This window comes from Amblyomma maculatum, chromosome 10 (assembly GCF_055883805.1).
Source record: "Amblyomma maculatum isolate TAMU_Amacu chromosome 10, ASM5588380v1, whole genome shotgun sequence".
NCBI lineage: Eukaryota > Metazoa > Arthropoda > Arachnida > Ixodida > Ixodidae > Amblyomma > Amblyomma maculatum.
Genome location: NC_139353.1, coordinates 141,130,777 through 141,155,075, shown reverse-complemented (window position 1 = coordinate 141,155,075; position 24,299 = coordinate 141,130,777). Strand labels below are relative to the sequence as shown.

General features: G+C 46.0%; 1 protein-coding gene across 2 annotated transcripts in view; it reads right to left on the bottom strand.

Moving 5' to 3' along the window:
* LOC146177578 (membrane metallo-endopeptidase-like 1) overlaps nucleotides 1–17,923 on the bottom strand; it is a 130,370-nt gene extending 112,447 nt beyond the window's left edge. The window contains exon 1 of one of the 2 annotated variants that reach the window (XM_084580509.1): nucleotides 17,597–17,923. The gene's annotated coding sequence lies outside the window, so the exon portion shown is untranslated. Of the gene's footprint in view, nucleotides 1–10,698; nucleotides 10,882–17,596 lie in introns of those variants that run through there. The other variant, XM_084580511.1, reaches the window with a different exon arrangement.
* Between the last annotated feature and the right edge of the window lie 6,376 nt (nucleotides 17,924–24,299).

Sequence of the window (24,299 nt, the reverse complement as noted above, 5' to 3'; positions counted from 1 at the left end):
GTTCATCGATGTAAGCGGTTACATATGCATATTATGGAAAAGGGAATGTTGTGTAAGATACATCGATTGTAAAAAGTGCGCTTCAAGAAAAAGGTGAAGAAGTCCCTTTGCGTTCACCCTGTTTTAGACCAGTTATGTTCCCCCTCCGCAAACCAATCCGGCGTCTGTTTCTGACCACCTAGAGAGCGAAGCATATCAGCCGCACAAGCATGCTGATATGGTAGCCTCAATCATGGCTACAATCTCGAAAGCACCTATTAAACTACAGAAACAGCGCCATGGATGATACCGTAAAATCAACGGAATGTTCAAATAGTATGTAGATGGACGTTCTTATCGGGAAAGAAGAAATCTTCCTTATTTAAATGCTTCGAACAAATTGCGTACAAGCCGTTACTTCTTTTTTCAACCTGCCGTTTTTGATGCATACCACGATGTGGTTGGAACTTGTTCCTGGTTACATCCTGCTTCTGTAGGAAAAAAATAAAATGACGTCATGCGGACTCTCCTGCCAGGCGATATACAAGGCAGAGCAGTTCATATCTTTTGCAACTTCCTCTTCGCCGTTTTTTTCCTAAACAGGTTGCGACATTATGAGGAATAAAAGTCAGAAATTCTGTACCACCAAGCACGGCTAAGGGTACCTGCCATGTATAATAAGTTACTGCAGGCCGACCTTTATAATCGTGCAATTATACAAAAAAGTGGAAAAGTAGTCCCCAGGAAAAATATTCACTTGTGTCAACAATGGGAGCGATGTAAAGCAACTTCAAAACTTAAAGCAATAAATAGGCTGCCTGTGAAAGGGATGGAATATATATATAAAAAAAAAAACAGAACATAAGCTAGAATTAATGGAAGAATAATACTACTGGGGAGCGTTAGTGTGGCCATTTGCAGAAGACACAGCAGTATGGGAGACGACATATAAGCGAGCACTTGCTTAGCTAAAAGCGAACGTTGAAAGATACTCCATGGACAAAATAGTATGGGGCGGGGATATTGTCAGCCGACATCAATCACATCAAAAACGTTTCAGCGAAAATTATCAAGCAAAGGGTTTCTTCTTATAATGTAGACGCTATCAAATTTAAATATAAGTTTATGGAGGGGATACAGCACCTTGGCAGCAAAATGAACAAGCGAGTAGAGCAGCCAATTGACAGTTTAAACCCCGGGAAATCGCGTTCTCTAGATGAGTTTAGCGCAGTGTTTTTGCAAACACTTTAAACACGAAATTGCGCCTATTTTTCACTTGAACACTCACGAAGCGTACAAGCCTTATGCATTGCCTCCTTAAAATGCGTCCTCTCAGACGGTACTAATATCTATAACTGGCCAAATAGATAAATTACGACTGGTTACCGCAAGCAGACCCATGTCGCTGACAAATATTGAATAGGAAATGTTTATTGTTTATGAAGATATTGGCTTGAAGGTTGCATACCATGAATAAGTGCTTAGCTGGACCCCATCAGACGTGTGGTATAAAAAGAAGGTGGATTATTTCCAAGATTCATAAGCTTCGAAGTGTTTTTCAGAGTTGTGTTCACTGGGATGATTGGTTGGTTGTGCTCCAGATTGACTCAGACAATGTTTCATTATGTAGCTCACGAAATACTGTTTTCTATTTTAGATTCTGTGGATAACGGATCAGTTATGCGCAAGGGCGTTCCGAAACTGTACGGCAAGATTGATTGTAAACAAGAGTCTTGGGCGGTCATTAGTAATACACTGGTCAGTGCGTCAGGGCTGCCCCCTCAGCCCTCTTCATTTTTGCGGTTACAATAACAATTTTGTATTTTTTTTTACGAAAAACGAAAGTAACAATGGGCAATTTACAGCTAGCCGAGGTGAAGCTACTGGCCTAAGCATACAATGTCGTAGTTTTTATGGTGATATAGACAGAATAGCTGAGGCTGAGAACTGTTTCTGTGACTTCTATCAAGCTACCGGTATTGAAGTTATCTGGCAAGTAGCTTGAGCTATGGCATGGACGATGGTCATCGAAGTCTCTCCGCTTTGCCAATGTGATGTGAGCAAAGCCACCTACCAAGTACTTAGGTTTAAAGATGGATGGTTACCGCCAAAGTGAGCTACATTAGAAAGGGGAAAAAAAGAGTTATGGAGAAAACAGAGAAGTGCAAAGGCGTCTTCCTATCATCTGTCGCCGGTGCTACTGCATGCAATTTTGTTTTCGTCACCAAGTTTTAGTACGTTAATGGAAGTACTGAATTTTTCGACTCTAAGCATACAAAAGCTCCATAGTGGGTGTGCCTTCTTTCTTTGGGTTTTGGAATGGAAATGCTGCAGCAGGATGAGCCTGTCCCGATATTGCTTAAAAAGGGAGGGGAGCAAGGACATCACTTTTTACTCAAGAGATCAGCAAATGTTTTTTTTTTTTTTTTCGCGAAGTATCCTGCCCATTCTTTCACACCGCCTGCTCTGTTATGCGACGTCGCCTTTTGCCGTAGATTATTGTCTCCGCCGAAGGATTAGCTTGTGGAATTTTTGGTTATTAGAGGGAGGTTGTCAGTCTTAATTTCTTCCAGCGCATTTCTCTATGGAAATTTTGGTCGATATAAAGCCGATAACGATATAACGCGATCTCTGGGAGATTGTTTTCTGAGAACCTTTGTACGGGGCCTTATAAAGCGGATGCCCAGGTAGATATGTCATAAAAGAGTAAAGAAAATGCAGGTACTGCCAGGAGCTAGGAACTTTTGTAGCGAAAAGCTACACTATGCGGGCCAGAGCAGACTTTCGAGTGTGCGGGAGCCGCCTGTTCTGCGCACGCGCGCAAAGCAATAGACGTCACGAGAGGCGCAGGTGCGTCACCGACTCCACCGCCTGACCAACAGGAGCGCCGCGCGCAACTACGCATGTACGTCGCCCCCTCGCCACGGCCGCCGCCGCCTCCTGTCATTTAGCCGGGCCGCGTGTTTACAACAGATACGCCGCGCGCTATTGCGAATGCGCGAGAAAGGTGCGCACATCGTTTACGGTAGCAAACAGGGAGGCATGTGTGGATAGCGATACCCATTGGTAACACTATAGAGAGGAATTTTCTCTTTCACTATATGGAGCAAACCCTACCCACGGTTCCACTCAACTCGACAGATTCCAAACGAAACATCTCGCGCATACTGTAACTTACGGAGTCAAGTCTCTCGAGTGCTATAGTCTCTCAAAAACATCACCAACATGGCCAAGTGGGTTTACAATGTCCGACGTAAGCACTCTGGGAGCACTCGCGCTCTCAGTCTTTGCACGTGTTCGGTGTAACAGTGAGTCTTAGAATCTTCTTCATGGCTATAGCGCGTCGTTCGGCTTCTTGGCGCTGTCTTCTCGCGAGGAATATAATGCACTTGACGGAGAAATGGCGGGCGCGTTCCACAGAGAGGCCAAGGAGAGGGCGGCTGCTGCTAAACGATGCAAAAAAAGTGGCAAAATTCCGATTCCGATCCAGAGGTAATCACGTGGAAGCTGGCCGCCGAAACTCTAAGAAAAGATTGAGCCAAGGCGAAACTTGCATCTGAATTCCTCGCGAGAAGACGGCGCCAAGAAACCGAACGACGCGCTATAGCCATGAAGAAGATTCCAAGACTCAATGTTACACCGAACACGTGCAAAGACTGAGAGCGCGAGTGCGCCCAGAGTGCTTACGTCGGACATTGTGAACCCACTTGGCCATGTTGGTGATGTTTGTGAGAGACTATAGCACTTGAGAGACTTGACTCCGTAAGTTACAGTATGCGCGAGATGTTTCGTTTGGAATCTGTCGAGTTGAGTGGAACCGTGGGTAGGGTTTGCTCCATATAGTGAAACAGAAAATTCCTCTCTATAGTGTTACCAATGGGTATCGCTATCCACACATGCCTCCTTGTTTGCTACCGTAAATTATGTGTTGGAACGTTTGATTTCACCTCGCTTTTAGCTACGTATATCCAGGCTTGACCTTAGCTAAGCCCTATGGAGGCGAAAAGCAAGGCGCTCGTGTGCTATACGATGTCAGTGCATGTTAAAGAACCCCAGGGGGTCGAAATTTCCATAGTCCTCCACTACGGCGTCTCTCATAGCCTGAGTCGCTTTGGGACGTCAAACCCCACAAACCAAACCAAACCAATTTTTTTTTCTTTTAAATACATAACGGAGCGCTACCAGCAAAATAGTTTTGAAGCAGATATTTTTTCAAAGCGAAGATATTACCTGCTCCATTACTCCAAAATCCTATCGCCGGCGTGTGTATTCAAGTTACCCCAAACCCACTTCAGGTGCCCACGGCTCCCTCCGAGGAGAGCTGGGACCAACTTCTTACGCGCTCAGACAAGCAGACGCAGCTGGCGCTTGTCTCGTGGGCCTAGAGCGTCGCCCCCACCTGGGCGCCACGCCAGGTCGACATGCCTTAATTATTGCTCTTTGGCACTAAAAGTTGTTTCTCTCTGACAAATGTTGCGCCTTTCGCTTCATGTGAATGTTGGTGTTGTGGCTGTGGGAAGAAAGAAAAGAAAATGCACGGGCCTGCTACTGGCTCTGTAGCTGAGCCACCTCCGCTGCCTCGTGCGAACAAAAGAGAAATAGAGAAGAAAGGAAAAAGAAGAGCGAGAGAAAAAATGCACGGGCCTGCTACTGGTTATATAGCTGAAACACCTCCGCTGCCTCGTGCGAACAGAACAGGAAAAGTAGAGGAGAAAGAAAACATTGCCTACCATTACGTTACTTCCTAATGTGAAATTTGATCGCAGCTCGTCAGCTGTGTAACTTTTCGATAACTTGAGGCGAAGATTTCGCGCAATACACATATCTACAATTACAGACAGCTTTTTTTTTTAATTTTTCACACGTATTCCTTTAAGAAACACTCCACTAACAGTTCTTGGCTGTCATGAAAGAAGTTTGTGGTCGGAGAAATGAAGAGAGCAATTGAGTTATCGGGAGGCTGTGGGAAGCAGCGCGTGGGCCCATAGTCAGTGGGCGGGGAAGCTCCGTGACAGCAATGGCCTCATGCTGGTCTTTGTTCTTTGTGCAGTTTCTCGGCGCCGTCCTCGCCACCTACCAGTCCTGCTTTGCCTCGTCCACCGGTGGAAACACTGTCTTGGACTGGTCTTTGGATCCTTTCTACGGCATCCCTGATGCAGCGACAATTCTTTCACTGAGTCAAAAAGCATCATCGGCTTCAAACATGTGACAGCACTAAGGAACTTCGCCGCAATCAAGGCATCCAAAGTGACATTGTTAATACCAAGTGTGCCGCTGACGTCAGCTATAAAGCCAAACATCTCGAGCGCTTTCTTCAGCGGGCGTGTAAGCACCGTGACAGCAATGGCTTGTTTTGTTCTTTGTGCAGGTTAGTCAACTTTCATATGCAAATTTTAAATCCGATGTCTGGTGTATAGTTGTGCTTCCACGCCCCGGAGCACTAATACAGCCGTTCAGTGATCTTTTAGTGTTGTACAAAAGAAGAAGATTATGGTATGTACAAATAAAAGATCCGTGGAAGGCTCACAATATGTGTTGACATCGAGAGCAACCCTGGTCCGCATGGGGAGTCTCTCTCTAACGTTTGTGAAATGCTGCAGGACATACGCGAAAGATCCATTCCCATGGAAGCAGCGCAGGTTGCTATGTCTAATGATATATCAGAGTTGAAACGAGACCAACAGACGGCAACACGTGACATTGCCGACATTAAGAAATGTCTTGGAGCTGTAGAAAATATAACGTCTGGTATTGACAACTGGAAGCGAAATCTTTGTGATAAACGTAAAGCACTCGAACGTGTAGAAATGGAAACACGCGAGTTGCGTGCTCGTTTAGACGACAGCGAAGATCGTTCCCGGCGTGAAAACCTTATCTTTGATGGGTTTCCTGACAGCGCTTCAGAGACTCATGAAGAAATTGAAGAAAACGTTGTTGGTCTTATCAACGAAAAACTCGAACTCTTTTTAACGAGTGACTGCATTGCTCGGGCACATAGAATCGGTAGATTCGCAGAAAACAAAACTAGGCCTGTCGTGGTAAAATTTGAGACCCACAAAACAAAAACGCTAGTTTACTCCAAGCGATCTGTGCTCAAGGACCAGTCTATAAAGTAAGATTTTTCCGCATCGACAAGTAAGGCGAGAAAGCGGTTAATTGAATACGCTAAACAGTATGTTCTACCGGTCAATTTACGGCACAACAAATTAATTTCGAATGGAAAATGCTACAGCTATAATCTGGAAGCTGATGTATTCGAGTTTGGGCCTGCACTGTACAATGCCGACAGTGAGCACCCACGCACCCTCCGTTCTTGTCGTATTCTACCTGATGTTGGAAAGTAGGGATTCGCCAGGGGTGGCGATACTACTATTAAGAGCACTGGCCCGAATCTTTTCTTCACTAACATACGCAGTATCTTGCCCAAGCGAGACTACTTGTGTGGTCTGATAAATGATTGTAACGCTGATATTATTGCTCTTACTGACACATGGCTGCCTGATAAGGTATTAGATAGTGAACTCTTTCTGTGCGAAAAGAATTAGAACATATTCAGGTGCGACAGATCTGAGATGCACGGTTGCGGTGTATTACTTGCTAATAATTAACAAATCGAGACCTTTTGTTTTACCTTAACAACGAGTTTACAAATTGTGTGTGTTGTATAAAGTTAGGTTTCAGAAAAATTATTTTTGGTGTGTGCTATCGACCACCGTCTTGCCCAGCCAGTTGCTGTGATGATTTGCACGATTGCCTCAATCAAATCTCTGCTCGCTTTCCGGGTGTGTCTGTCTTTCTGTTAGGGGATTTCAACTACCCAGACCTTCAATGCAATGAACAGTCTTGGCTTCGTCATGTTCGCATTCTGAAAATTTCCTTTCCATATGTTCTGATTTTGGGTTGTCGCAGCTCGTTGAACTACCAACACGCGTCACTCCCTCCACGTCATCCCTTCTAGATCTTGTGCTCAAGTCGTCGCCAGAAATCATGCTCCCTATTATCATCTTACCTGGTCTGAGCGATCACGAGATAATCCAATTTACTCTCTCTCTCTGCCAGGAACACATTCGCGTAGGCGTTTCAAACATATCAGAGATTACAGTAAGGCTGACGTTCATGCTATTATCATCAATCTGGCCTTATTTTTGGATGAATTTTTGCATGCGTACCTTCACCGCAGTGTTCATTGTAGTTGGGAATTATTCAAAAACAGCAGCGGCAGCAACACGACTGCATCGCTAAAAAGCTACTGCTGTCTTCACAGATCTCTGGATGCACCATGACTGGGTCCAAGGAACACCACCCCTACTGATGTGAATCTGCGTACCACTGGGAACGGTCCCCGCTGCTGTTAACTTGCGCCCAACCTGAGGCCACCGTCATCCAACTGCGTTATCGGAAACTTGGCGCTCTAATAGCAAAAGCTGCGCAGACGTACACTGGACCATCTACCAGATAAAAGAGCGAACATCGGAGCAGCGGTCACTTGGCAGCAGCGGCAGCAACACGACTGCATCGCTAAAAAGCTACTGCTGTCTTCGCAGATCTCTGGATGCACCTGTGACTGGGTCCAAGGAACACCACCCTTGCCGATGTGAATCTGCGTACTACTGCGAACGGTCCCCGCTGCTGTGAACTTGCGCCCAACCTGAGGCCACCGTCATCCAACTGCGTTATCGGACACTTGGCGCTCTATTAGCAAAAGCTGCGCAGACGCACACTGGACCATCTACCAGATAAAAGAGCGAACATCGGAGCAGCGGTCACTTGGCAGCAGCGGCAGCAACACGACTGCATCGCTAAAAAGCTACTGCTGTCTTCGCAGATCTCTGGATGCACCTGTGACTGGGTCCAAGGAACACCACCCCTGCCGATGTGAATCTGCGTACTACTGCGAACGGTCCCCGCTGCTGTGGACTTGCGCCCAACCTGAGGCCACCGTCATCCAACTGCGTTATCGGACACTTGGCGCTCTATTAGCAAAAGCTGCGCAGACGTACACTGGACTATCTACGAGATAAAAGAGCGAACATCGGAGCAGCGGTCACTTGGCAGCAGCGGCAGCAACACGACTGCATCGATAAAAAGCTACTGCTGTCTTCGCAGATCTCTGGATGCACCTGTGACTGGGTCCAAGGAACACCACCCCTGCCGATGTGAATCTGCGTACTACTGCGAACGGTCCCCGCTGCTGTGAACTTGCGCCCAACCTGAGGCCACCGTCAGCCAACTGCGTTATCGGACACTTGGCGCTCTATTAGCAAAAGCTGCGCAGACGCACACTGGACCACCTACCAGATAAAAGAGCGAACATCGGAGCAGCGGTCACTTGGCAGCAGCGGCAGCAACACGACTGCATCGCTATAAAGCTACTGCTGTCTTCGCAGATCTCTGGATGCACCTGTGACTGGGTCCTAGGAACACCACCCCTGCCGATGTGAATCTGCGTACTACTGCGAACGGTCCCCGCTGCTGTGGACTTGCGCCCAACCTGAGGCCACCGTCATCCAACTGCGTTATCGGACACTTGGCGCTCTATTAGCAAAAGCTGCGCAGACGTACACTGGACTATCTACGAGATAAAAGAGCGAACATCGGAGCAGCGGTCACTTGGCAGCAGCGGCAGCAACACGACTGCATCGCTAAAAAGCTACTGCTGTCTTCGCAGATCTCTGGATGCACATGTGACTGGGTCCAAGGAACACCACACCTGCCGATGTGAATCTGCGTACTACTGCGAACGGTCCCCGCTGCTGTGAAATTGTGCCCAACCTGAGGCCACCGCCATCCAACTGCGTTATCGGACACTTGGAGCTCTATTAGCAAAAGCTGCGCAGACGTACACTGGACCATCTACCAGATAAAAGAGCGAACATCGGAGCAGCGGTCACTTGGCAGCAGCGGCAGCAACACGACTGCATCGCTAAAAAGCTACTGCTGTCTTCGCAGGTTAGTGCAATATTACACAAAACTTGTATGCAGTTTATTCCTGCCGCTGCTGCCACCTTAGTTGAAACTTACTCATCGTAACGGCATGCTTTGTGTTGCGTTGAACGGCCAGACCTTGTGAAAAAAAAATATGTCCAGCACATGTTCTTCTTTTGCATCAACTATTCATGAAAGTGTCCCGCGTGCGATCTGTACGGAAAGTAACTGTGCATACCATTTTGGCCAGTGTGCTGGGGTACAAGAGAAATCGTTTCAAGCTAAGCATCCTGATTCGAAAAAGACGTGGCGCTGTTGTAAATGCCGAGCAGGAAAGGCTCCTGTAACAGGCAAAGAGGACAATGGCTCTGATTCTGAATCTGATATTCGGAAGACTCTTGCCGCTATCCTAGAAAAACTGGAAAGTTTGCCAGAACTAACAAAAAAGTGGATCAAATTGAACAATCTGTTCAACACATGTCCAAGAAATTTGATGACTTCGAGAGACAGGTTTCTCGTCAAGAGAATGAAATCAAGGCTCTGAAAAAAAAAGAGTAGCTGAATTAGAAGAGAACGACGATATAAGGCAGGTAGTGCAAGCACAACTGCAGCAAGATGTTAATGACCTCGAATACCGCAGCAGAAAACTTAACCTAGAAATACACGGTATCCCGATTCAACCAGATGAAAATCTGCTTTCTGTATTAAGCAGTCTTGCCCCCAAGCTTGAAGTACCGCTTCTAACAGCAACAGATATTCAGACGATACACAGATTGCCTGCCCGGAAAGATAAGAAGCCAGGTATCATTGCTCGTTTTACCCGACAAGAGACACTTGGCTTACTCGGTACAACAGAGAACTGCTTCGTCGGGTGAAGGACTGGGCAAAAGGCAGTGGTTATCTTTATGTATGGCATGTAAATGGAAAAGTTCTTGTCCGCTAATGTGCAGGGATGGAAGCCATTCATATCAAAGGAGAAGACAACCTAGAACAGTTGAAATGAGTGCTGTGCTTGCCAAATCGATAAAATAAAATAAAGTAAAGAGAAATAAAGATGCAAAGCCAATATCACCTTCCTGCTTACTTAAACCGTATTATTTTCTGTTTTTCGCCCGCATCGCTAAAATCTGTACACATCAACGCACGATCAGTGAAGGATAAAACACAATCCCTAGAAGAATTTTTCAGTGAATTCAAGTTCACTGCGATAATGTTAAGTGAAACATGGAGCACCAGTGAAGATAATGTTTTCAGAATGACTAACTATAAAACGTATTAACTGAATAGATCTGTTGGCCGTGGTGTGGGAGTGGCAGTTCTACTGGATATGAACGAAAATGGTGAAATGCTTGATTCATGCCGTATGATCACACCGCACTACCAGGTCATATCATTATCTGTGGGGAAAATTATCTATTCCGTTTGTTATCGCCCACCCAATAAGAATATAGCCGTTTTCTTGAAGTTTTATGATCACTTTTTATCGTTTGTAGTAGGCGGAGGATACCTGCTTATTGCTGGAGGGGACTTTGACATTGACATGTGCAGTGATAATTATCATACTAGAGAATTTAGCACTATGTTGGCTCTACAAACGGTTTCACCAATGTAATTGAAATTCCAACGAGAATAACTATTGAAAGTCAATCCACATTAGACTTGTTCATCACCAATTTATGCCACCCGAAACTTAAGGCGGGTGTATCATCGTGCCCCGTCAGCGACCACCTGCCTGTGTATTTCTGTATGGAGGTGCCAGCACAAACTTTAAAACAACCGGAAGCTTTCACTTACCAGTGTATAACAAAAGTTGCACTGGAGGATTTCAGAAATGCCCTTAACAAAGTTGACTGGATGCAGTTTGTAGAGCTGGATAATGCAAATGATGCTTATAACCAATTCCTTGATATATTCAAACAAATCTAACAGTTTCTTTTTCCCAATAACACATATCAGCGGTCCCGTAAGAGTCGTAAACCTTAGATCACTCCTGCATTGTGCCAAGAAATAAAAATCAAAGATAAGTTATATAAAACGTTTCTGACGACACGCACGGCTGATAATCTGAAGGCGTTCAAGCAGTTCCGAAATAAATTAACAAAGAAATTACAATCCACTCGAAAGGACTATTGCTCTGCATTTTTGGACATTAAAAGGGGTCGTCATGACCTACTTTGGTCCCGTCTAAACTCTTTGTTGCAACGCAACCTAGAATTTAACTAGAATTGAGTTGGCTAATGCTTTTAATAATTTTTTTACGCAAATGCCAACCTATGGATCGCTTCCAGATGCATGTGAGTACATAAACTGTCGTAACAATAAAACAATGTTTCTAGAACCTGTTACAAGAGAGGAAGTTGTGTCAGTATTATTAAGCCAAGAGAATAGCAGATGCCGAGACATTGACGACCTTCAGATAAGACCAGTAAAATATGTTGCTGATATTGTAGCCCCCGCAGTTACGCACATATTCAACCTCTGCTTAACTACATCTTCCTTTCCAGAAAAAATGCAGACCGCCAAAGTAACCGTTCTATTTAAAAAGGGTGACCAAAATGACTTAGGTAATTATAGACCTGTATCCATATTTCCTGTTTTTTCTAAAGCATTAGAAAAAGTTATGCACTCCAGGTTCACTAAATTTATCTACCAATGTAATTTGCTCACTCCGTGTCAGTTCGGTTTTCGCAAAAATAAATCAACTGAACTAGCACTTCTACATCAAAAAGAATATATTCTGTCCCAGTTTGATAACAAAGCTTTTGTAATAGGTATATTTGTAGATTTTTTAAAGGCATTTGACTTGGTGAATCATGAATTACTCCTAAAGAAGTTATGGTACTATGGTATCCGAGGCCAGGCTGCAATGTTAATAAAATTATACCTTTCGCAAAGAAAACAAGCAGTTAGCTTAAATAATCTACTATCAGAGGTAAAACCTATATTTTCTGGCTTCCCTCAAGGCAGCGTGTTAGGCCCACTTCTTTTCAATATATTCCTTAATGACATTGTTAACATTAACGAAAATGCCAAATTCATCATATACGCTGACGACACGAGTATTTTTTTGCTGGGAAAAACATTCAGGATCTAATAGTGTCTTGCAATACAACAATGGTCACGCTGGAAAAATGGTCGAAATCTAATGATATGCGCGTGAATGAAAGGAAGACAAAAGCCGTAATATTTCGCCCGAAAAACAAGCTGGTTTCTACGCACAGTTATATTCTATATAATTCTCGACCAATAGAAATAGTTATTCATTTTAAATGCCTTGGAGTTATATTTTCTTCAACCATGTCATGGGAACACCATGTAAATCACGTTGTCAAACAACTGGCTAGAGTAGTGGGCATGATTGGTTGCAGACGGCACATTCTTCCGACGTCACTCAAACTAACTCTTTATAACGCACTTTTTTATTCTCACGTAAATTATTGTCATCTTGTATGGGGAACTGCAACACATTGTTGTCTTCACAAAATACACATGTTGCAGAAAAGGGTCCTTCGCTACGCCTTCAATGTTAGCTATGGGTCACCCAGCAAAGGTCTCTTTCTTGCAGCCGGTGTGGTCCAATTCTATGAATTATATCTGTACCAGTTGAGCATTTCTTACAAAACAGAAATAAAAAATGGTACAAACCATATTCGACGATTGGCAAACTTGCAAGAGAAAACCACAAATTACCTTTTCAGACAACCCGAACAATGGATGGTGCCAACAGCACGCCTAAACTCCTGGCAAGCACGTTTGCAATTCACACTCCCTTCCCTTCTGAACGCTTATACATCTGCACATTTTGACTTATTCAATTGTACTCATAAGGTATTGCGTAGGATGTATATAGAAGGTAGCTCCGAACAATTTTTATCCTCAGTTGTGCCAAAATAAGTCTTTGCTTCTGTATCTTATATTTTATGTATGAGAGTGTGATATGTAATAACAATCTTTTTATCCCTGTGTTTACTAAGTACGCTTGAAGTGCTCTTGCGATGTATAGCATTACATTTTTGTTCTTTAGTTTCGTTTATACGACACCAGAAGTTTAGTCGTTGTTTGTCTTCTGCTGTTGCCTGTAAAATGGGGGCTGCGGCTTTGTCAAGCTGTATTTTTACAGCTTTTTCTGCAGCTCCTCTGTCCATATATCTTTGAAAAAGAAATAAAATTTATTTATTTATAAAGGAGCATATACCTCTAAAGAGAGTGTATACTAACTTTGCTGCTATATGGTACAACCGGTATCTTAACCGTCTTTACAATAAAAAAAAGGACTATTCCGCGCAGCTGTTTTCAATGACACATTCATCAAAGTTTTCTCCAGCTCCACCGGTCCTTCAACGCTACCTTCACAGCAAGCATATCACTTCTTACCAATAGACGTCATTGTTATTTCATCAGAAGGAATTCGGAGTGTCATTAACCAACTTAGTGTCATCCTCATGCGGCATCGATGACATCAGCATCAAATTCCTTAAAAATACTGTGGAGTATTCTTCTATTATACTGCAATGTCTCTTCTCGCAATGCTTAGATAATCACATCCTTCACTATGACTGGCTTACCGGAAAAGTCATTCCGGTGCATAAATCTGGAGATATTCACGATCCACGTAATTATCGTCTCATTTCACCTACTTCCGTCTCATGTAAAGTTCTTGAGCACATTATATTTATTCAAGTTATTAACCTTTTAGAAGCTATCCAGTTCTTTACTCCAAGGCAGCATGGATTTCGCAAATTCTTTTCGTGTAAAATACAGTTAATGACCTTCACTACTGACTTTCATACCTCTTTAACTCTGGATTCAGAACAGATTACCTATTCTTAGATTTCTCAAAAGCCTTAGATAAAGTTAGTCATTCTCTTTTGCTTTTAAAACTGAGCCACCTTAACCTTGATCTTAAGATACCCAATTGGATTCGTGCCTTTCTTAGTAACCGAACTCAGTTCGTCTGTGTAAACAATAACTACTCACAATCAGCGCCTGTGCATTCGGCGTCCCACAAGGATCGGTTCTTGGGCCATTATTAGTTTTGATCTACAGAAATGACTTGCCTCGTAACATCTCATCTAATATCTGCTTGTTTGCCGACGACTGCGTAATTTATAGACTAATTAATACCACGAATGACATTGCATGCCTACAAACTTATTTAAACAAAATATATGACTGGTGCCAATCATGGAAATGGAATTAAACACATCTAAAAGCAAATGCATGCTTGTCACTCGTAACCAACAAACAGATCCAGACTACTTTCTTAATAGTACTCGTCTCGAATCGGTATTATCCTACAAATACCTTGCATTAACGTATCTTATAATCTTTCTTAGAATTTCCACGTCAAGCACATCACTTCGAAGGCTAACCGCATGCTTGGGTATGCCCGCAAAAATTTCTCTTCTTCGCCACGTTCATTGAAAATGTTACTGTACACCACACTTATCCGTCCGCAACTCGAGTATCATCCCACAAATACCTTGGCATTAACGTATCTTATAATCTTTCTTAGAATTTCCACATCAATCACATCACTTCGAAGGCTAACCGCATGCTTGGGTATGCCCGCAAAAATTTTTCTTCATCGCCGCCACGTTCATTGAAAATGTTACTGTACACCGCACTTATCCGTTCGCAACTCCAGTATGCATCCTTCATCTGGGGCCCCGGTAATATCCTTTTAATAAATGAACTAGAGGCTGTGCAGAATCGAAGCGCCCGTTTCATAGTTGGAAATTATTATCGGGCAGCAAGTGTTACGCGTATGAAATCTAACTTCAAGCTTCAATCACTGTCTACTCGCTGTAAACTTTCACGCATTTGTCTTTTCCACAAGCTACCCCAACGCGCAGTTGGAGGCTACCCGTATAAAAGAGCCATCTCTCATCTCGCCTCGCATCGACCACATTCAAAACGTTGCCGTTCCCCACTTTAGTACAATGACCTGCTTTAATTCCTTCCTTCCTGTAACACGCAATGACTGGAACCACCTTCCACAGGAAGTTACTTGCATTATGGACCCTGCGCGTTTCAGAGCCGCATTAACCGCACTATTGGAATCTGATTAATCCCAAGTTGTTTCACGTATTTATTTTGTATATTTTTGTTTGCTTGCTTTTCGTTGTCTCATGTATACTATATTCCTAATTGTTGAATTTCGTTTTTAGCTATTTTCAATATAATCGTTTTGTGTCATGCTTCCTCTTGTACTTGATTTTGTTTTGTTTTACCACTCCCACCCCTCTGCAATGCGAAAGCCCCGAGTGTAAATAAATGAATGAAATGAATGAACGTAGCGCGACGAACAGATAGCAGCAACGACTGACTGATGCCGCCGACACCGCTAACGAGTGAAGCGAGTAAGAACGTAACGCACGCCCCGTAATCCGCTGATAGCCAGCCGGCGTTTCGGCAACCGGAGAGCACTCTCGCCACAAAGCAGGAAGAGGGGGAGAAGCCCTCCTCCTCTTTATGCGTTGTCTTGACTCGCTAGCAGCGGCAGTGGCATCAGTCAATCGCTGCTAGCGCTGCCTCCGGCGAACCCCCCCCCCCCCCCCCCCTTCCTTTCCTTTCTTCGCGCTTTCCTGCTGCTTAGCGCGTTCCTACCCCCATCATTCGCCTCTGAGCACGAATCTACTCTTACACCGTGACAGGAACACTACTATCTGTTACACTTCCTAGTGGACCCCTGAGCTACGCTGCAAGGATAGAGAAAAAACGTAGAGGAAGAAGACAGAGAGAAAATGGCATACTGGAGGGAAACGGAATAGTTTCGACCACCTTTGCTCTCTTGCGTGCACCGACAGCGCACAACACACGGACGCTTTTGCGTTTCGCCCCCATCGAATCGCCGCCAACGCGCTCTCATCCGAACTGGTTAATCCGGTTGCCAGCCGAGTGCCTTGTCCTCAGAGGCATCCCTCGCTTCACATTTCCTTCAACATCTGGGTTGTGGTTTCAATGATCTTTGTCCCCAGTCGAGCTCACGGCCAAACGCCTCTATCTGAGCGTAACCAAGGATCACGGTGATGATCACGATGAAATCTACGGTCGTAAGCCAACACTGGCAATCCGCAGGAAAGCCGTGGTAGAAATGTGGTCAATCATGTTTCAGAAGATCCGCTGCTTTTCTTATAACTTGAAGGCGACTGCAAACAGATTTGTTGGGCATTGTCCGCGGCTCGAGGTACTCAGAGAAGAACCGGCAACTGTGTTCCTGTTTGGCGGCCCATTATCCTTTGAGCAGATAAATATTCGGTGGCTGGCTAGCCCCCACCGCAAGCGGCGTTGACCTGCCGTCCAAGCGCCGTAGGACCAGAAACTGCCACGCTTCCTCATGTGAAGTATTTATTAGGATGAAAGCCTTTCTAAGCTCATGGTGAAAATCTCGCGTCGGCGAGATTTGGCCGCGAGATGTCTTAAAAGAATCCACGAGTACAGATACTACGCCTTTCCTTTCTTGTAAACTCATAATAGAAGGCCGGTTAACTTTCGCGTTCAAAGAAATGCTGGTTATGTTCGACAAGAGGAGTGCAATGTAAAGGGCGAAGCCGTGACGCTCGGGCTTTCGCATTTCTCCTTTGCAACATCTGCCGTGCTCTAGGAACTTTTTATCGTAAGGAAGACAGTGTCTAATAAGCAAGAAACCTGGAACCTGAAACGATGTTCTTTACATTATTGGGAAGGGGTTTATTTTCGGGGTGCATTTGCACGGGCTATAAAAGAAGATTTTCCACTACACTCGCACAGCATTCGATAGTATACTGCATAATGACAGGCTGTCACTGTGACAATGATGCAAGACATGCTCGATTTTAAGTATCTATCAGTTTTTCTCTTAGCAAAAATAGTCTGCAGAACGTCGCGACTGGGTCTCAAGGGTAGAGCCTCTGTCGCCGTTGCAGGTGCCTGGCTAAAGCTTGCTGATCATGATGATCCTACATGTATTCATAGCCATGTGATCATGATGTACTTGGGGCTTGTTTTTGTGAAATATTACGAGTCAAAAATAGGCAATGACAAAAAGAGAGGCCTGTCGTTGAGTAGTCGTTTAGCGTGCTCTGCTGGGGATCGGAAGGATACTCGTTAGATTGGCAGTGGACATATTTGCTTTTTTATGGCAAACGCATATTTAGGATCGTGGAACGAAATCCCATGCGCGTGTGTGTGCGCAAACTCTCTGCTTGAAATCTGTCAATTCTTCTTTCACGCATTGCACCTGTGCACGAGACTCCACGAAATGTGTTCTCGTTGTCTAGCGTTCCTACCATCTGATATCTTGCAAATTGAACGCGCGCAAACGAACGCCACGCTAAGGAGCGATGGTTTCCCCGGCACATTCGCCGGAGAAAGTGACAGATACTGCGCCTTTCCTTGCCTGTAAACCAATTATGGTTGCATATACCACTGCAATGAATGCTGATATGAGGCAAATTATAGAAGAGGAAGAGTAGGCTTTACCATTCTCCTGTTAAGAGACACTTTAGAGACCTTGTAACTTTCTACGCCATCCTGAAGCAGAAAAAAAAATTGCTGGTGGTTAACTGTGGTTATGTGATGTTACGAAGATAGTGAGAGACCGGAAAGCGTAGCGTGACGTGGTCTATAGGGTCACAAAGAGTCGGACACGACTGAACGATTGAACTGAACTGTGGTTAACCAAGTGGTGTTGCCAAAGAAACTTGCTTACCTACGCTTAGTATTCGCTTGTGATTAGGCGTTGTCTCTGGCTGCCTTCAGAGTCGCCGAACTTGAAGCATCGTCTTCGACCATTGTCACATTCACTTTGTGAGGCTAAGCGAGATCGTCTAGCCGCGTCGTTTTTACGACGCTAATCTATCCGTGATGCGCTCTTCTTCGCTCTCTTCGGCACACTGTCTTCTACCTGTTTCGTTCCGACGCCGAAGTCTGGCTTCTTTCAGTCTTGCCGACTCATCTCATGGCTTATCTCCCGCTAGGCCGAAATGTATATATACACCCACTGACACATCTCCTCGTCTGTACTACGCGTGCGCACAACTGGCGAAGCGAGCGACAGCAACTCCGCAGCTGCCATCCGCTCGGCGCGCCGACAGCTGCGGCGGTTGCTAGGAAACAGCTCAAGGTCAGAGTGCGACCACGGCCATCACGCCGTTTCGCGACGAGGCGAACTGGAAAAATAGGCTTGGTCTTTGCGTCGAAACGAAAACGTGAATGATTCTGCAGCCATCTGGGAGAAGCTAAAGCGCTCACGCGCCACGTGCCTCCTGTACAAACAAGCACTAGATGGCCAGCTGAATTTTTCAATCCTGCTTTACTGTGGGTATGCTGCATCAACTGGTTCATTACTACAACAGAATAATGCTTTTTCTTTATCCCGGCTGGCACCTTCAGCGAAAGCACAGTAACGTCATCATGACCCTATAAAAGCTTTAGTCTCAGTGCCTTAGGTACAAACCAAGGGATCGCTTCGGTATGTTAAGTTCACCTTTAAGCGCACCCAAGGCCAAATCGGGGCTTAATTAGCCTAGCAAAAAGTGTCGCTTGCTATGCAATGGTGAACTGGTGTTTGACCACGTGCCTGACTATTTTACTAATTGCGCGTTGTTGTGAATTACAATAGCTAAATATTTGCAAACAAAATTTGGACATTATATTACATAAACTCATACAAGTATACGTGGATAGCTTTTATTGCAAAAGCAATACTACTTTCACTCTTCAGCCCTTCGCGTAGCGAGGCGGAAGCTACCTTTGACCTTTAGCGTGACCTTTGGCGTGCCGCCAAGTACAGCTTCGCAAAAACAGGGGCCCCAACTCGGGCCGTCAATTTGCGAGGCGGTAGCTACAAAACCCGGCATTACTCCCACTCCCTCCGTGAGGGAACGCTACAGACGGAGTGACGTCACCCCATCTGCCGCAAAAACGGGGCCCCAACTTGCGCCGTTAACTTGCGAGGCGGTAGCTACCGACCGTGGCCTAACTCCCGCTTTCTCCGTGAGGGAGCGCTACAGCCGCAGTGACGTCATCCTATCTGCCTCAAAAACGTCCCCCAACTCGCACGTCAACTCGCGAGGCGGTAGCTACCAACCGCGGCTTAACTCCCGCTCCTACCGCAGCTACCGCCGGGGGTGCAACGTTCGATACTATAGGAGGTGGCCTAGCGGCAGGTGGAGCCAACGCAGTCTCCAGGGATGCTTTCATTTCTGCTGGCGTAAAGAATGCCGTTGCAGCAGGTGCAGGAGCGGCAGTTGTACATTCTGCCTTAACCTCACCCACAACCAAGTATATCGTTGCAGCCAAGGCACACCTTGCCTCGCTACTAGTTATACATAGAATAACCAGGTAGACCCCGCAATAAACAATAGTTGAATCATATGCCGTGGCAAGAGTGAATCATTGCATAACCATAAGGGTAACCACAAGCACCATAACCAGCTACATCACCAGCTGAGCCTACGCGTAGCCATAGCTATTGTTTTCGTAATTACCAAGTTAACCAAGCTAAGCCACTGCCAATTCCTTTTCGAGAATAATTACACTGTTATAATTGCTGGAGTTAGTTCTCGCCATTAGTTGGTTAACAGGCATTGGAAAATTAGCTTTGTTTCAGTGATTGTAATATATTGTTGCATACCTTTTATAAAGTACCATTTCACAACACTAATTGCAGGCCTTAATTAGTTACTTAGTTAACTTCGAATAAAACAGAATTATAGGCTAGAATTTCAATTCCTATACCATGAATAAGGTTTGATGAAATTTGTTGATCCAATTTCGATGAAACCAGATGTTAACCTCAGTGGTCGTTTTTGTTTTTGTGCAGTTAAATCGCCCATTTTGGTTACACTTTGGAGGGGACGCTTGTTGGAGCAGTAATATTTCAGGATGCCGGAATATTCTTCCGTCTGTAATCTCCAACTTCTAATAGGCGGAATAAAGGCTGGTAATGAGCAAAGCAAATTCGATTTGACATATTTGCAGATTCATGATTCAACGTTCCAAAACAACGCACACAATGTAATACTGGATAATTGAGATACAAAAGAGAGGACGAACCATTAGCCTGAAGACAGCCAAATCATGCCGAGATGAAGATAAAATAATATATTCCATGAAATACATGGCTCTAACGGGACGCTTCTCCTTGTACGCATCAACCACTCGCTTTTGCATAGAACCAAGAATCTACCTTTCCAATACTGACATCAAGAAAGGCCGTCCATTGGCATGTGTGACAGCCGCATGTTTTGTGATTCTGAAAGGTGCGTTGGAGTTGACGTGCTAAAAGTCCGAGTGTAAGCAGAGGCTTGTCAAGCCCTAGCGTTATCTTGATCTTCCGGCAAGTTTTATCCGCCATAAGACTAAGGAGCACAAAAAAACGTGCCTTCATGCATGCCAGTTAGATTTGACGCGGCTGTACGCGGTCGGTAAGTGTAACATCAAGTACTGTGGAGATTTATCCAACGCACAAACCCGTCGGAAATTCGATAGTAAAATGGCTGGCGATGGGCACTAACACAAATGAAATGCATAGCGACATGATCGCAATATCGCGTGATGATTGACGTCGATATCAATTAAAATTCGGCTGGGCACTTTGGACCAGAAACGGGCGATGAGGCGAAAGCCTATAGACTATAGCAAATCGAAAATGCGCTGAGCAGACTTTAGCGCGCGCAAGTGCCTGGGGAAGCGAGCACGGCGTACATGAAGATGTCCTAAAGCTTTGCAAAGCGGTGGATCTCCGAATGTCTGAGGAAGACAGGGTTGGTAACTCTTAAAGGGAATCGCTGAGGCCTTATATAATTGTTTGATCACAAAAGATAATTTGGAATCTCGCACGGCCGTCATGAAGCACTGTCGCATGTTCGAAGCTTCAAAGCTACGTCGCTGTCACCCGTTAATATTTAGGGGGTATTATTAACGATGCTCCCTTAAAGGTGCGCGGACTCCCCGACACCCTTAGAGTGAGTGGGGATAGCTGTCCCGGTCGCTAAGGAGATGCCCTCGACCTGCGTGGCAAGCTCAGCCGGAATTCAGCTACCTAGTAGTGACAGAAGGGGGTGGCCGTTTGGTGCCCAGCGGTCGCCGGTTCAAACCAGAGTAAGGATCGGAGTCAGAATGACAAACAAAACAGAATTTATGCACAGCAAGACACGATACAAAGGGATACACAAGATCACTTGAAATGCACAGACGAGAGGTTCACAGAATAACAAACGCTAAGCATGCAATTACAGAATGATTCAATAACACAGAGGCTTTACAACAGATCAAACACGAGAGAGTTAAACAAACACCAAATTGTTCACCGGGCACTGTTGCAGTCCGACGCCTCAAGAGTCACGATGTGGCCGCCATGCGAGACGAGCGCCGCTACCTTGCAGGTCCTTGGGCTTGCCAGCAGGCGGGTGATCTCCGGGAGTCCAGCCGAAGCACAGGCGAACACGTCGCAAACACTGACTAACTGACTGACTGGCTGACTCACGAGCGGTGCGGTCTCTTTAAATAGGGCGCGCCGCGTCTGTCTGTTAAAACGCGCCAAAGCTAGCGCGCACATACACTTAGCTTCGCTTGTTATAGCGCTCCCTTCTCCTCCTGTCGAGCCGCCCGTCGTCATTGACTTGGTCTCATAGAAGATTCTGGAATTTTCTGGCGTATTCCAGGCCGATGAACCAGCGTCCTCCCCGGGCAATGAGAAAGAGGGTGACGGCAACGCGTACAAAGCTACGCGTTCTCCCGCGCGGGGAAGCAGGCTTTTCTCTCCATGCTTTTTGCACGCGACGCCGCGCGGGCCTCGCGCCGTACCGGCTTGATGAAAATGTGCTCCGATTTCGTGACACTGCCCCTCCCTTAAAGAATATTGTCCCACAATATTCACAACAACCACGAACATCGCGCGCACATGCATGCGCTCACAAATATATAGGGCAAATGACCACATCACACACATTGCACAAATTTCACAAACTGCAATAACACATTACAAAATTCATACATCAATGCCATGAAATTCACAAACATAGCAACACACTGTTGTTGGATACACATAGGAATCAACAACACAGCTTTTCAAATGCGAAGCGCACAAACCTAAATTTCCGAGCGTGATTCCAACCCGCAATCAGTGCGTGACACGCTTCTGTCCGCCAGGATTCTGCCTTCGCTCTAGGCTCTCGCATTTGAGACGCTTCTATGTTCCCCGATCGGGCTACTGAAAATTCCCTGAGGCATGACTTATAGTCCCCTTGCAAATCACACAACCAATGGGTGCCGATAATTGCTCCTACAACCAGTAGCGCCGACGGATACACGGGAACCTGTGCCAACGCGCACAGACCAACAAAAAGAGTCACTGTAGTAGTGCCCGCAAGCTGCTATGTCCTTCACTGGAGCTATGCACTTCAGCTAAACCGTTGTTGTTCCCTGAGTTTTGGAGCAGAAGTTTCATAGTAAGTAATTCATTTTCTCGCTGAAATTCTTCTTCCCGCTCCTTTCGAGCTCTCTCTCGTTCTTTCTCGGCTTCCTTTCGAGCCCTCTCTCGTTCCTCCTCGGCTTCCTTTCGAGCCTTCTCTCGTTCTTTTTCTGCTCTCTCTCTCTTTCTTCCTCGGCTTCCTTTCGAGCCTTCTCTCGTTCCTTTTCTTCTCTCTCTCTTTCTTCTTTTTCTCTCTGGCTAACCCATTTGCGCAATTCGGCACCGGACAACCCCAGCTGGGTGCCAGCCTCAATCAACTCTTTCAGATTCATATCTGAAGCGCGAACCGTCTGGGTGTAGCCTAAACACTGCTTAGCGAACCTCGCCTAAACGCTTCCGCGCGGTACTACCTCTCGCTACCGCTCTGCTGCTACACTGTTTACGACCTCTTCGTGAACTCCTCCAACTCTTTCTCTGTCCTTTGAGCTTGAGTGCACCAAACGTCCTGTCGCGGATGCCAGAATAATTGTCACCCGTTAATAATTAGGGGGATTATTAACGATGCGCCCTTAACGGTGCGTACACTCCCAGACACCCTTAGAGTGAATGGGGGTATCTGTTCCGGTCGCAAAGGATATGCCCTCGACTTGCGTGGCAAGCTCAGCCGGAATTCAGCTACCTTGTAGTGACAGAATGGGGTGGTCGTTTGGTGCCCAGCTATCGCCGGTTCAAACCAGAGTAAGGGTCGGAGCCAGAACCAACAAACAAAACAAACTTTATACACAGCAACAGACGATACAAAGAGATACACGAGTTCACTTGAAATGCACAGACGAGAGGTTCAAACGCTAAGCATGCAACTACAGAATGATTCAATAACACAGGCATTACAACACAGATGAAACACGAGAGAGTTACATAAACAAACACCAAATTGTTCACCGGGCACTGTTGCAGTCCGACGCCTCAAGAGTCCCGAGGTGGCCGCCATACAAGACGAGCGCCGCTCCCTTGCAGGTCCGTGGGCTTGCCAGCAGCGGGTGATCCCCGGGAGTCCAGCCGAAGCACAGCGAACACGTCGCAAACACTGACTGACTGTCTGACTGACTGACTCACAAGCGGCGCGGTCTCTTTAAATAGGGCGCGCCGCGTCTGTCTGTTAAAACGCGCCAACGCTAGCGCGCACATACACTTAGCTCCGCTGGTTATAGCGCTCCCCTCTCCTCCTGTCGAGCCGCCCGTCGTCATTGGCTCGGTCCCATAGAAAATTCTGGAATTTTTTGGCGTATTCCAGGCCGATGAACCACCTTTCTCCCCGGGCAATGGGAAAGAGGGTGACGGCAACGCGTACAAAGCTACGCGCTCTCCCGCGCGGGGATAAATAAATTGGTTCACAGGAAGGGAAAGGCGCAGTAACTGTCACACTTGCTCTGTGGACACCCGAACCGCGCCGTAAGGGAAGGGAGGAAGGTGGGAATGAAAGTGGAAAGAGAGAAAGAGGAGCCGTAGTGGAGGGCTACGGGGTAATTTCGACCACCTGGGGATCTTTAACGTGCGCTGACATCGCACAGCACACGACGCCTCTTCGTTTCGCCTCCATCGAAACGCAGCCGCCGCGGTCGGGTTCGAACCCGGGAACTCCGGCACAGTAGTCGGGCGTCTTACCACTGCACCACCCCGGCGGGGCGACCCCGCGCGGGGAAGGAGGCTTTTCTTTCCATGCTTTTGCACGCGACGCCGCGCGGGCCTCATGTCGTACCGGCTTGTTGAAAATGTGCGCCGATTTCGTGACAGTCGCATAACGCCGAAGTTGTGCCGTTTGCGTAATGTGCCCCCGTTGCAAGTGTGGATTCTCCCGAGCATTCTCAGGAGCCTCCGAATTTAGCCGACATGATTCACCACATCGTCTGTGATGAAATCTCTCGGTATAAAGATATTGTGAGCCGCAATGCAGTCTGCAGTGACAGTTGTTCACTGCAGGCAGCTCCAACTCAGC